Here is a 16,052-nt window from a genome sequence, read left to right on the forward strand (position 1 = left end):
TCCCCTAAATTCTCCTTCACGTTTTTACCCAAAGTGACTTAGGAGCTTGTTATGTGATCTTCATAAAGAAATAACAGCTTTTAAGACAATAGCAACAAGAAAAATTATATTGTATCAGCTTCCGCATGGCTAAATTTAAAAGAGTTAGGTGCTCTGCTCCTTGACCCATCTGACTCGTTTCAAGACCCTCAGTTGATCAATGTCTCTCAAACTCAGCTTCTCACCAATGATGCAGCGAGGCAGTCATGACATGGACTCTGACTGAGACCTGAAACAATTCATTACCTCAGCCATTACCTAACATTGGATGCCTGTAAAATAGCTTATGATATTTTTATTGTGAATAATTGAGTAGTAATTTGTTCACAAGTAAGATAATTCAAATTGTGAACGAAAATTTAAAAAGAAATAATTTAAAGTTTTGTAAAGCAGGACAGTCAGAAAGAGATTAAAGAGACATAACACATAAACAGAAAATGGTGTCTTGAAGGGAATCCTGCAAAGATAATGGGCATTCGGTAAAAATAAGAGAATTCAAATAAACTGACGATTAGAATAAATCTCTTTGGGCTTACGGGGTTATCCTAAGTGTGCCATACTTGCACAAACTTAAAGAGGAGAATTTTGTGCAGGTAGACATTGTGCTCATGTTGGCAGTGTAACTTTTTTGTTTAATGGTTCTTAATTATTTTTCCAGTACTTTGACAGTCCTCGATTCCATCTGATCATCTCTAATTCATCACCGTGGAAAGTAGACTAATCAAAAACATGCTAAACCATTAACAGATAAAAATAAACACATAAAATACAGATCATCAACAAGTTAAAGAGAAAAATCTAACTAAAATAATGTTGATCATTTCAATAAAAGAGAAGAGAAAATAGGCAAAATGATTAAAGTTATCACCACAATATATAGATCCATTTATCGTTTAAAAATGTATTATTTTAGAACTATATCAAGGAAAAAAATCTATGATTTTAGCAGCACTGGTGATGGTTTGAAATATTTGCCTAATTTTGTGTGGCTCCTCAGAACAAGCAGTGTCTAATGGCTAATATATATATATATATATATATATATATATGTACTAGAAATATAATAAAAGTATATTTGAACCGGAATTCATAACTGAGAAACACAAGCAGGAAAATCAAGTGATTGGCTGATGGATACCAAACAGCATATAAGAAGTTATGACAAGATTCATTCTAAAGTGTATTACCCATCTCGCCATGATACTTCAACATGTCACTTCAATGTCTTGATTTAGGTAGAACACATATTTTTATTTACAGATACTTAGACACATACAGACACACACACACATACACACACGCGCGCGCGCGCCCTTTTCTTTGTAAACTACAGAGAACATAGTTTGTGATGTTGACTGTATTTGAATTCCGCTTGGTGAATATGCTGCACAGTTTCTTCATTTTTGGTTTCTGCATCAGGAAATATCATTAATCTAAAATGGGCAATATTTTCTCAGCTGTGACAGTTGAAGCTAAGTACCAAAAGGAAAAGAGAAATGAATACTACTCAGCTATTAAGAAAGAGGACATCCTGAGTTTTGCAGACAAATGGATGGAACTAGAAAGTATCATCCTGTGAGGTAACTCAGACCCAAAAGAGCATGTACGGTATGTTCTCATTAATATGTGGGTATTGACCAAAAAAAAGTACATAATACCCAAGATACAGTCCACAGAACTCAAAAAGGTCAACGAATTGAAGGGGCCAAGTGAGGATGCCCCAGTCCCACTTGGGAGGGAGAAGAAAGCAACCACAAGAGGGGAGGGAGGGAGGATGAGAAGGAGGGGTAGACAAGGGAGGGAAGGGGGTGGGAGTTGGGGGGAGAGGGGAACATGATTTGGTATTGGGTTGGAGAAAAGGACTGAAGCCCTGAGGACCATCAGAAAGAATGGAAACAGGCAGCCTTGGAGGCTAAGAGGTTTGGAGAACCCTCCAGAATATACCAGAGACCTGGGAGGTGAGAGACCTTCAGGACTCAAAGGGGAACTCTAGACGAAATGCCCTACAGTGGGAAGAGGGAGCTTATTGGGCCTACCTCCAGCAGAAAGACAGGCCATCAAGTGAGTGATGAGATTGCTATCCCACAGTCAAAGCTCTGACCCATAATTCTTACTATCTGAAAGAACTGCAGGAATGGAAATGGAGAAGATCCAGTGACAGGTCTAAAGTGGGATCCAGCTCAAGGGGAGGCCCCAAGACCTGACACCATTACTGAGGCTGTGGACCTATCATGAGTGCTCTCCAAAAGACCCAACAAACAGCTGAAAGAGTCAGATGCAGATATGTGAACCCAATCAAAGAACACAAGTTGCTGACCCCTGTGGTTGAATTAGGGAAAAGCTGGAGGAAGCTAAGGAGGACGGCTACCCTGTAGGAGGACCAGCAGTCTCAATTAACCTGGACCCCTGAGATATCTCAGACACTGGATCACCAAACAGGCAGCATACACCAGCTGAGATGAGGCCTCCAACACATATGTAGCAGAGGACTCCCAGGTCTGGGTTCAGTCAGAGAAGTTGCACCTAACCCTCAAGAGACTGGAGGCCCCAGGAAGTTTAGAGGTCTGGTGAGGTGGGGATATCCTTGTGGAGCCTGGAGAGACAGGGAGGAGGTATGAGTTGTGGAACAGTTGGAGGGTGGACTGGAAGGGGAATAAAATCTGGTGTGCAAAAATAAATCAATCAAAAAGAAAAAAAAAAGCCAGAAGCTAGAAGGAACCCAGATATCCTCCAAGAGTGGAATGGATACAGAAAATATGGAACAGTTACACAATGGAGTACTACTTACCTATTAATTACAATGACATTATGAAATTCTTAGGCAAATTGATGCAATTAGAAATTATCATCCTGAGTGAGATAACCCAGTCACAAAAGAACACCCATGGTATGTACTCACTAATAAGTGGATATTAGCCCAAAAGCTCAGAATATCCAATATACAATTCACAGACTACATGAAACTCAAGACGAAGAAAGACCAGAGCATGGATTCTTCAGTCCTTGTTAGAAGGTGGAACAAAGTTCTCAAGGGAGGAAATATAGAGACAAAAAGTTGGAACAGAGACTGAACAAAAGTCATCTGGAAACTGCTCCACTTGGGCATCCATCCCATGTAAGGTCACTAAACCCAGACACTATTGTGGATGCCAAGAAGTTCTTGCTGACAGAAGCCTGATGTAGCTGTCTCTTGAGAGGCCCTGCCAGTGCCTGACAAATACAGAGGTGGATGCTTATAGCCAACCATTGGACTGAAACAGCATCCCAAATGGAGGAGTTAGGGGAAAGACTGAAAGAGCTGAAAGACTTTGCAACCCATAGGAAGAACAACAATATCAACCAACCAGATTCCCCAGAGCTCCCAGAAGCTGAACCTACAATCAACGAGTACTCATGGAGAGACCCATGGCTCCAACTGCATAAGTAGCAGAGGATGGACTTGTCAGATATCAATGGGAGCAGAGGCCCTTGGTCCTGTGATGGCTTGATGCCCCAGTGTAGAGGAATGCCATGGTGGGGCTTCAGGAGTGTGTGGGTGGGCGAGCACCCCCATAGAAGCAGGAGGAAGGATGATGGAATAGGGGTTTTCCTGAGGGGAAACTTGGAAAGGGCATAACAATTGAAATGTAAATAAATTAAATATCCAATAAAAATAAATAAAAGGGCTTAATAAAAATAATAATATACCCAGTATGTCAGACACACAGAGATAAACACATAGTAGGAAAAACAACAGAATGTGTTAACAGTTGACACATGTAAAAGTGAAAAGTTGAGCCTAAAATTTGTGGTGGAGTTTAAACTTTCACCTCATTTTTCATCCTTTCAGGACTATTTAACCTCTTACGTCATGCTTGTGTGGCAATTTTATAACCGTAAAATATGAATTCGGAAAATTAAAACAAAAATATTCTATTTGAGATATAAAAATAATGTTGCTATAAAAGAAATAACCTCACATTCCATCATCAAGATGCCCAGATCAGTCCAGTGTTTGGGGATGTGAGTACTCAGAGTAGAACTATTCACAATCCTTTCAAGAAGGACACCTTTTCAAGCCTTCCCTGGAAGCCACAGGATCAAAATCAGTCATGTCCTTCTAGCCAGTGAGATGATTCTCAAGGTATTTTTCTCTTAAACCTTTTAAGAGTAAAGGATAGGAAATGTAAATAGAGAAGGTACATCACAGGCATCTAGGTTGACTCCTATCAAGATTTCGTCAACACTTTCTTTTTGGTTTTCTGTCAGAACATTTTAGCACTTGTTTCATCATGTAGAGAAAATGTAGAGGGTATGTTAGAAGAGATGAAAAAATTCCCTTTAGGTAAAGTCTTTGGGGGGAACTGAATTATTATTTTGATGGTTTTTGTTGTTGATAATGTTTTTGCTTTTCTGTTTGTTTGTTTTTATTAATGGGTATTTCTGTGGAGCACAGGACGGTTGATTAACAGCTCCGGCCAAAAGTCTGAGGGAAAATGATGTTTAAAACAATGGTTATTTGCAAACCAACACAAAAGCTTAACCATTGAAAGTTTCCTGGTTCTATATTTTTTTCAGGTGTAAATTACCAGGTTGTACCTGACTATTTTAATGGCACATTCTTTAGTCCACTATGTGCCACTTAGTTAACTAAGTACTTTAGTTAAGATACTTTCAACTTCAATACTTCGGTCTTTATTTTTAAATTATAATTCGAAATTTCCTTAGTGTCATTTCTCCATAATTTAATGATTTTCAAAGTCATTATTGGGAACTGAAAATTTTTACCATCCTGCTCTTCTGTCATGCAGTGTAACTAATTTAACAAATAGTCCTACCGTATTCAGGCCTTCATATCACTACAAGATTATCAATACAGCTGGTGGATTTATTTTAAAGTGTTCTTCCCTTTTCCAGTGACAGTTTTCACAGATGGAAGCACCCTTCCAAGATACACTCCAATCTGTTGCATTTAAAAAATACTTGTGTTAAACCTCAGTAAGTTTGCATGTGTGAGAAGGGTGAATTAACACCGCTCATATTCCTGGCTTAAGCTCTGTAAGAATGAGTACATGGGTGTAAATTAATTGGATAGAAAATGATTTTAGTATCACATGCTAGAGACAGGACCAAGACCAAGGTTACTTTGTGTAAAGCTATCATCATACTTTTGTGTATTACATGTGAGTCTCAATCATTTGGCAAAAACATATATTATAGTCAGAACACATAAAAAGCCTTTTCTCCTGATCGGGGAACATAGAAACCCTACATTCAGATCCAGCTGTGGTGGTGTATGACCGCAACTCAGTGCTCTGGAGGCTGGTGCAAGAGGATTTTGAGTGGAAATCCAGACTGGGGTATCTAGTGAAATGTTGTTAAAAGTAAATAAAATAAATAAAACCTTTACCCTCATAACACATTCTTAAAAGGTCAAGAGGGAAAGAAAAGGATAGGATAGTCCTATCTTCATACATAGGCTAAATTTTGATAAATTTTACGCAATATAATTACATATTTTCAGACCACAAATTCAGTCAACTGCTCTCAGTTAAACTTAAAGTGTAAAGAAATTAGCATGTCATTCTTGTGGAATTTATGAGTTGCTAAACTTGAAACATACACACACACAGACACACAGACACACACATGCTTATAAAACATGCACAGTTATTCATGTCCAAACACAAACACACATACACATTTATACATGGGAACATATACACATAGTTACACATACATACAATTATACATGAATACATACAAACACAGTTATAAATGCACATATTCATACACATATTCATATTTATGTACACAGAGATAGACAATGGAGATACTCCCAGATTTGAGTTCTATCACAGAAAAGCCCTTCAATTGGGGAAATATATAATTCTCAGATTAGGACTTAAGAAAAAAGAAAGATATGATTATTTTGATTATGTCTTTTGTAAGTTGATATAGATTTGACAAAGATACAATGTTGCCCATTAAATAATCTTAATAAACATAAGCCAGCTCTCTAGTCTTCATATAGATTTTCTCTTCCCCAAAAGCTTTTGTCAATGTTAATTACTTGAGTTTTATTAATTTTAATATCTATATAAAATCCGTTTGATGCATAGTAATAAGAAAGGAAATGGAAAAGCTATTTATGATGGTCTAAAAACAACCATCCATTGGAAAGCCACATAAATTGCTATAAACATATGAAAATTGGCACACAATATGTTATATAAAGTATCTAATCAAAACAAGAAAGTCACTTCTGTTCCTTATGTTTCTTTCATCTTGTCTCCTTTTTTCAACTTAATAAACATAATTACTTATAATTCCACCCATGAATTAGTGGCACCAACTCAAGAGACATGTAGGTGTAACCAATACAACAATTGTTTGATGTATGAGCAAACAATTCTTCAGCAGGAGAGATAATGAGGAACCTGGATCATCACTATGCCTTTCCTTGACTTAAACAGAATGACACTTTCATTCATACCCAAATCCAACTTATGTGTGTCAGTAAGTGTGAGATCAGGTGTTTGGGGCATACTTGTGTGTAAAGGACAGCAGAAAACCTTAAGTATCCATGCTCAGGTATTATCTACAATGATTTTTGAGACAAGGCCGCACAAGATCTGGACCTTGGGAAATCTGACTGTCTCCAATTCCCTAGGGGAGGAATTGCAAGCCTATGTACAAACCTTAATAGGTGATTCTGGGGTCCAGCCTAGACTTATTCTTTTTCTTCATTGTGATAAAGCCAACTTCCAACTGACTTGGTCAATCACACAGGTCATTTTCGAATGTATTTTTCTTGTGATTCCACATGTACCAAGAAATACTTAGAAATAATTTTGGACAACATATATTCTTGAATGTTTGGTCAGCCTGAAGAATAAATTATAATTAAAAATACCTTTCTAATCTGTGCTTGGAAAAAAATTTCCCCTCTATATAATAAATAATTACTGTGATAGAAGAGAATTTAGTACTGGAAAGGACTTGAGAAGAAATTCTACATATGCAGTGTCATTCTATCTTTGTATGACACCTTTTCAATAATGCTTTTTCAGTAAAATATTTGTAAATATGTACTTATGATGCTCATATTTATCTGCTATGGATCTTAAATTTTACTTTTGCCTAGGTTCTAAGCCATAAAGTTTACCATGACTATAGCCCGTCCAATATAACTCTAAGACCAAATATGTACTGCTATTTATTTCTAATAAATAAAGACTAAATCCATTATTAAAATATATAAAAAATAGTAAAATATTCCAGAACTTTTAATGACAAACTAACATAAATAATGAAAATAAATGTGGAAAGAATGAAAAGTTTCATTATGCAGAACAATAAAAAATACATTTTATAAGACATTTTAAAAGGTGTAATTTTATATTCTCTGTGGACAAAACCCATATTTATAATAGTCAGAAACTGTAAAGAACCTAGTTGCCCTTCAACAGAGGAATGGATTCAAAAAATGTGGTACATCTACACAATGGAATATTACTCAGCTATCAAAGACAATGACTTCATGAAATTCATAGGCAAATGGAATGAACTAGAAAATATCATCCTGAGTGAGGTAACCCAATCACAGAAAAACACACTTGGTATGCACTCATAGATAAGTGTATATTAGCCAAAAAGCTTGAATTACCCAAGATGCAATCCACAGACCACAGGAAGCTCAAGAAGAAGGATGACCAAAATGAGGATGCCCCCACTCCTTAAAAGGGGGAAAATATCCATAGGAGGGGATATGGAAGCAAAGTTTAGAGCAGCGACTGAAAGAATGACCATTCAGAGTCTGCCCCACATGTGGCCCATATATATAAAGCCACCAAAACTAAGTAAGATTTATGAAGCTAAAAAGTGCATGCTGAAAGGGACCGGATATAGATCTGTCCTGAGAGACACATACAGAGCCTGTCCAATACAGAGGTCAATGCTAGCAGCAAACCACCGAACTGAGAACAGGACCCCTTTGGGGGGAACTAGAGGAAGAATTGAAAGAGCTGAAGGAGCTTGCAACCCCATAAGAACAACAATTCCAACCAACCAGAACTTCCAGGGACTAAACAACTACGGGAAGACTATATGTGGACTGACCCAGGGCTCGAACTGCATATGTAGCAGAAAATAGCCTTGTTGGGGCACCAGTTCAAGGGGAAGCCCTTGGTCTTACCAAGGTTGTACCCCCAGTGCAGGGGAATATGGTGGGCAGTAAGGGGAATGGGTGGGAGGAACGCCTATATGGGGGTGCAGAAGGGAATGGAGGCTTATGGACAGGAAACCGGGAAAGGGAATAACATATGAAATGTAAGTAAAGAAATATATATAATAAAAAAAGAAAAAAAGCATTACACCTTAAATGTATTTATATTGCTGTTAAAAGTACACGCAATCACACATACACAAATAATAACATTAGATTGGTTTTTTAGTATTTTAAAGTAGAACCTCTAGATAGATCATTACAAATAGTACCACATTCTAAAAATAATGCTATCCAAAACCCTAAAGCTGCCTCATCAATGTGACTGAATATTACATTTTCCAATTAATTCGAAGTACACCGAACAGCAAAGTTTGGCAGACAATAGGAAATACACCTGAGCTTTGTTGTCGCAGTTGCTTGAATCTTGCTTAAAACAATTTTTCATGAAGAGTAGACATATGATTTTATTATTTCCCAAATGACAAATGTTAATGGCAAAATTATCTTTCAAATGTAAGAAAATGATCAACTAATCTGACTTCAAGTCATCTAATCTGAGACAGGATTTAGAACACCAACTGTTGTGCCTATTCATGAGCATAATGTGCCCTGCATGCATACATATGCATCATGTATGCAGATATGTTCCTGTATTCCTGGGTCCCATGAGCTAGGAAGTCTTCTAAACACTATATGTGATTTTTTAACCATCCCATATAACACATACCTGGTTATTTAAGGAATTATAACTAGACTGTCATTTCACACCACTGTTTTCTTCCATGTTTAGAAAATGTCAGACTATTTTTGAGGGTTGGCTCTTTATTGCCAAGAACATGAGATATTTCTTAAGTGACAGTATGCTGTGATATGTACGACAGTGTGTTATTATACAGTGAGTGCAAATAGATTTCCCAAGAATATTCTCCATTCCATGCACATTAATTTAAACCTACCACTGCTTTCAAAAATATAATTAGTATTGATTGTACTAATTTATTTTAATTTCTTTAATTTATCAAAATACTTTTCATAAAACTAACCCCAAATACATTTAACATGAGGTTCACTGTATACTGCATTTACTCAACACTGAAGATGTTATCAGTACTCCTGCAATCTTGTTGTGATAGCAGTATGTTCTTTATGCAGTCCTTTTTATGTTAATACTAAATTACAAAGAATACGTTATTCCTTCAGATGATATAGTATATATCAGACAGAAGCACAGTGTACATGGATTCTTGAAAGTTATTTACACTATCAAACAGATATGCAATTAGTAAAAACTCACTTACCCTTGCATGATTACAAATACACCTTTTAAACAATATGATGATTAGTTATGTCAGTTAAATGCAAATTCTTTGGCCTAGTTTGTAGTCTGTTCTTTTTAACTTTTTAATATTAAAAACCCTAAGTCATCCTTAATACAGAATTCCCTTTGTCTTGGGACTACCACAGGATAAAATGTGACACTAAATTTACACTGGCATATCGTTATTAGTCAGTTTTGAAAATAATTAATAAACAATTTTGAAGGCTATTTTTACCTTTGTCTGTTGAAACACAGGTAATGTCATCATGCTGTTTTCTGTTGTTTTGGTTTTGTTTTGTGTTAATGCAGAACTTGGTTGGAGGACTGGAGAGAGGACTCCGGGGCTACGAACAGACACTGCTCTTATAGAAGACTTAAATTTAGTTCCCAGTACCCATACTGGTACATTCACAGCTGCCTGTAACTTCACCTTCATGGAAAATGCAATGCTGTCTTCTGATTTCAATGGTGACTGCTCTTACATGCATATCCCTACACTATATATATATATATTTGAAAAATCTGTTATTAACAGATTGACCAAACTATACAATGAAAATTACTGTTTTCTTAAACTGAATTATTTGAAGATCCTGTGTGGTTTGCAGCTTGTTATTTATATTTGGCCAACACTTTCTTAAAATAACAGAGTATCTGACACCAATACACTCAGGTAAACAAAGTCTGAAGAAAAGCATAAATTATACTAATCTTGGTCAGAAAAAAAATGCTATCATTTACAATCTCAAAACAAAACAGAATAGATTAGGTAAGCACCAATGAATCAATTGGCATGGTCCATTGATCTTCTGAACACAACATAATATGATCAGTGATTTGCAAAATTATATTTCACTCATTTTTTAAATTAGTAAAATTATTATTCTACAATATCAGTTTCAATGTGTAGAACTTATACATTTAATTAATTAACTAATCGAGAGACTCTGTTAAAATCTTTATTATTGTTATTATGTTCAGCCAAGATGTGCAGGCATTTTCTTAATCATTTTAAATCAGTATTCTATTATAATGTGAATATGACTATTTTGGAGAATTCATTTTGAATTTATAAGGGCAGTTATTCATGTAAGGAAAATATAGTTCCCAGATGCAAATGAAGTGCGAGGTTCCCTGTACCCAATGGGGATGACATTAGCCGAAATGCCCACAGCAGGGAGATAGAACTAGAAGAGAACACCTCCAATAGGTAGACATGGTACCCAGTGGAGGGTGGAGCCACCCACCACTACAAATTTTTAACTCAGAATTGTACATATCTAAAGAAAAGGAACAGACAAAAATGGAACAGAGGCTGAAAGAAAGGTCACCCAGAAACGGCCCTAACTTGGGATCCATCCCATGTTCAGACAGCAAACCCCAACACTATTGTTAATGCCAAGATGTGTTTGCAGATAGGAAACTGGCATGGTTGTCCTCTGAGAAGCTCTGCCACCACCGGACTAAGAAAGATGAAGCTACTCACAGCCAACCATTGAACTGAGCCCAGTAACCCCAAAGAAAGAGTTAGGGGAAAGGCTGAAGGAGTTGAGAAGGATTGCAACACCATAGGAAGAACAATAGTATCAATTAACCGCATCCCTCAGAACTACCAGGGACTAAATCACCAACCAGCGTATACTTGGGTGGATTCATGACTGTCACTGCATATGTAGCAGAGGACTGCCTCATCTGGCATCAGTGAGAGGGAAGGCACTTGGTGTTGTGAAGACTTGGTGCCCCAGAGAAGGTGGATGCTAGAGGAGGAGGTGGGAGTGGGTGAGTGGTTAAAGAACCATTCTCTTAGAGGAAAAAAGGAGCAGGATGAGGTGGGGGGGCTTCCTGGAGGGAAGACCAGCCGGAAGGGGGATAATATTTGAAATATAAAAAAATTAATGGCTAATAAAAATAAAAAATAAAAGATTTCTATCAATGACTATTAATTCTGAGATAAGTATATCAAACATCTCATAAATGCATGTTTACTTATTCAGAAACTTTTAAAAATGTTTACTAAATTATTATATATATAACTTATGAATATTTTTGGCTTAATCCTCAGATCATGCTTGATTTAAAAAATACTAACAAAAAGAAATGTATTTTGAGGTGCTCCAAGAAAACTGGATGAGAAGTTACTTCTCATTCAAAGCAAATACAAAGCTTTTGTACAAAAACACATATTAACAAGAGTCTTCATAAGAGTTTTTTCACAGGCTCAAATAAAAAACAGAATAAAAATTATATAATTAGGCATTCAAGTATATGAGTAGAAAGAACAGATGGTATAAACAGACTCTTAGTAGCTCTGGAAAGTGGAATTATAGAGTAGAAAAGTAAATATTTTACCTATAGTTGGTACAGTATAGCTTGAGAAATTGAATAAACATTGGCAGATTATAAGTAAGTTCAAAGGAAGCCTTTGGAACAATAGATACAACAATTGTAGCTCAAAATTCAATGGGCTCTTTTAAGAAAGTAAACTGATAAAGACATTCGAAGTATAATTCAAAAGAGAAATGAAGAAAATTAAAATGTAATTCTCCCCCTCCAAAACAGAGTAAGGAAAAAACGAATACACAAAAATAAATTCCCATTAATATTAAGAAATTTTAATATGTAACGGTTTAGGGTAAGAATGAAAGAACCAATGATAAATCATCTCGTATTGGATGAGGTTTACCTCTACATTAAGTAATTCCCAAAAATGATAAAAGAAATTGCTTATTGATTAATCATAATAAAGCTATATAGTCCCATTGATAAAGTGGACTTTAAAATACAGCCTTGCCTGGACACCATCTTCAAAACGAGCATTAACGTGACACTGACTCAACACATTTGTGTCACAGAAGACCCTGGAATAACATACTTTATAAAATAAAAGAAGAAAATTGCCACCCTGGCAATTTATTCCTTTTTACACTAAGGAATGATAAAATCAGTTAAAGAGTAAAATCCGTAAGAACACAACCCTTCTAAATAATTTTGGAGGATGTCAAGAGACATCAGCCGATTCCACATGAAAACTCCGAGATAAAATGCAAACATAAATAGACAAAATGAGAACAAAGTTAACACAATATTAACTGAAGATGACATTTATAATATATCAACTGTTTCAAAGTACAATTAACAGGGACAAAATACTGTCCTTTGTAAGAGAAAATAGTTGACGTGAATTAAAGAACTTCATTCTGTACGAAAGAACCCTTAAGATAAATGCCTTGAGGGCAGGCACCCATGAGTTATAGATGCCACTGCCTGGTAGGCCAATGATTGTTGCAACCGGCACAAGAATTTAGAGCTACTGACATAAGGCACATGGCATATTCAGAAATGTAGACAATGGCAACGGACTTCGAGAGTCAACATAAAGTTCTTGTTTGTTTTGTTATACATAAAACATGTATAATACAATTATTGTTATATATTATATAATTTTGTTGTATACATACATAATATGTTATATATTATATAAATTTTGCTGTAGTAAAATATCTGTTTTATATGTATGTGTGTCTGTGTGTGTTTGTGTGTGTGCGTATGTACATTGCTTTTTCATTGGCCGGCTGATGAAGTTTCTTTCAATGTCCAGGAAACAAAATATTTATATATTGGAAAATTACTGAGGGATAAATTGTGGATTTCTGGGCGTTTTGAGTATATCCAGTTAGTTTTGTATAGACATGGGAGAAATCTCAATTGCTGACATGTATTCAGACATTACTTTCTAGGCACCAAGGAGCAGCTGGCAATTTTTGATTAAAGAAGTAATGCAACTACAGCTTTAGTCTGCATTAATTATTCCAGAAAAGATAATCAACATGTCGTTTGTGAGAGCATGAACCACTTTGCAGTTGAAAATGAAATGCAAACGCAGAAGATGATGTGCTTCCCTCACTCAACTCTGTGGTTGTACATGACACACATCTAAAACATATGCAAACGCATACCAAGAGAACTTTGTCCAGAAATAGAACTATTGCTTTTAATAGTAATTGCCAGCAAATTTGCTGTGTAAATTTTCTGGGCACCTCTGAGTTCTATGCCAGTTGCCTTCAAACTCTAGTATACCAGTAGTTCTACCAGAAAGATGAGACTTCCCTAATTTGTGTGTGTGTGTGTGTGTGTGTGTGTGTGTGTGTGTCTGCGTGTGTGCATGTGTGCGTGCATGTACACATGTTTATGTATGTGCAGAGGGGTGCCACAGCTTGTTTGTCAAATGCCAAAGGACAATCTTGGGTGTGAGTCCTGACGTTCTACTTTGCTACAGAGCCCTTTATATTTGCCTCTGAATGAACCAGACTAACAGCCCAAGAGCTCCCAGGGATTCTTCAACTGTTCTGACTTTCATCTCACTGTAGGAATACTGGACATGCAGATGGACTTTATTTACAGCTTTCTGAGTGATCTTGGATTCAAACTCAGGTCCTCATGCTTGGACAAGTGCATTACACACTGAGCCGTCTCTCAAACACAAAACATTGATTTATACCTTATACTGAATCATTCTGTGAATCTTTTTTCTCACGTGCATCATTAAGTTTGTCTGTAATTAACAGCTACATAAGTCTACAAAAGTTTGCAAAGGAGGAGGGAGAAATCAATATTTTTATCACCTAACACAATAGTTTCAAAGAGAACAAATGATTTCTATGCAAAATACAGGATCATGAAACGAACACTTTTGCAGACCTTTTTCCTGTTATGTTTATAGATTGGTTTTATGCACTTTTAGAAAAAGTAGAGTTTCTCAAAAGGAAAACTACCCAGAAATATAGCCCAGTGTTCACAGTTTGAAGACTCTGAAACACATACTTCCGATGGAGAGAGACAACTGCAAACAAAGGCCTGCGCTGGAGAAACAGAAAAGCTGGCTGTGGCGGGACAATAGAAGCGAGTGTAGCTTTCGAAACCAGACTTGTAATCCAGTTTGTAAGAAAATAAAGAATGGAGGCATTGGTGTAACCTCCGGTGAATCACACAAGCCCTAGCACAATACAACATCCGCGACATCTTTTTCCCAAAGAGGCTCATGGCTCACTGAGTCAGGGATTCAATTACCCTCTCACCCTGAAGTGAACTCCGTCCTGTGTTGAAGTCCACGGGCAGAGCTAGATGTGGTGGCCTACAGTGTGCACTGTCAGTATACATCCAAGACCCTTCAAGGGTTGAAGAAAATTAATATCTGAGCTTTCATAATTGTTACAAGTAATGCTTGATAAAGGGTAAATCTTGAATATTTAAATTAATATGTAAATATGTTTGAATGAACACCAGCATCTGGATAAATTACGAAAATGGAAAGAGGTTTGGGTTTGTTGTTGTTATTGACTAATATTTACTTGTATTTTTGTCATAAGTATCTGAACCTCATCTATGCCCAAACCTGCCCAGTTCAGAAAAGTATGGCAGATAACCTAGAATTGGAACTATACATGCTTCTGAGCTACTATTTTGATTCAGGAAAATTAATCCTGGTCCTCTACAAATGCAATAAATACTCTTAACCACTGAGTCTTCACTCTAGCCACAAATGGAAGGCGTTTTAACAACAACAAAAAGGTAATGATTTACATATCTCTAAAATGTGGTATAAGCCTTTTAGAGAATGCCAGTATTCTTTTTTGCCATTGTTCCTGTGAATCTGTGCAGATCTTATGTGAGTAGAGTGAGTGTCCCTTAAGCTAACTTAGACACTACCAGGACAGGACAGAACAAAGGCAATTAAGTTAGCATGGTTTTCCAGACCGATAGCCATCAACCAATATCTTTATTTCTGGGATGAATATTGTTAATTCTGTTATTTGTTTTAAAAGAATATGCTAAACTTCAAACTTTGTACATTTTGGTAAGTTCCCTTTTTTTAAATGAAGATGATATAATGTCCATTCTACAGGATATTATTTGATACATAAAACAAAGTTCTTGTATACTGTGATATTTAAAACTAGACCCCTTTCCAGAATTACTTTGAAAATGCAATGTAGATTTTCGAGTCACTAAGGGATTAAGATCCAGTCATGGAGTATGTTATTCATGGGTTTTTACAGCATAGTCACAACCTACTGGTCTGTTACCACTTCCTTTCTTCATTAGATATTGTGCCTGTTTACTAAGGCAAAATAATATTTCCCCAAGGAAACAGGCTCACAACTCTTCATTTCACACATGTTGCATGCAGAATTCTTCTGGGTTACATGGAATGCAGCATCAATCAAAACAAACTACAATTAACTTTTTAAAAGTGTTTCTGGTTATCTTTCACTATATTTATTCAGATGATGATGGAGATGATGGTAATAATAATGAGGATGACAGAGTACAGCAAGGGCATCTTCACGCTCAACAATGACATGGACTGATGAATATTAATTAACTAATTAATGCCAATGTCATTAATTAATGACAATAATTAATATTAGTAATAAAAATGGAAAAACTTCTATAAGATTTTACACATTAAGCAATTTCATATCAATA

At 36.2% G+C, this 16,052-nt stretch overlaps 1 protein-coding gene across 1 annotated transcript in view; it reads right to left on the reverse strand.

The window, feature by feature from the left end:
- Dpyd (dihydropyrimidine dehydrogenase) overlaps nt 1-16,052 on the reverse strand; it is an 813,096-nt gene that overhangs the window by 656,984 nt on the left and 140,060 nt on the right. The gene's annotated exons all lie outside the window — the stretch shown is intronic.

The sequence above is a fragment of the Rattus rattus genome, chromosome 3, assembly GCF_011064425.1.
Source record: "Rattus rattus isolate New Zealand chromosome 3, Rrattus_CSIRO_v1, whole genome shotgun sequence".
Taxonomy (NCBI): Eukaryota; Metazoa; Chordata; class Mammalia; order Rodentia; family Muridae; genus Rattus; species Rattus rattus.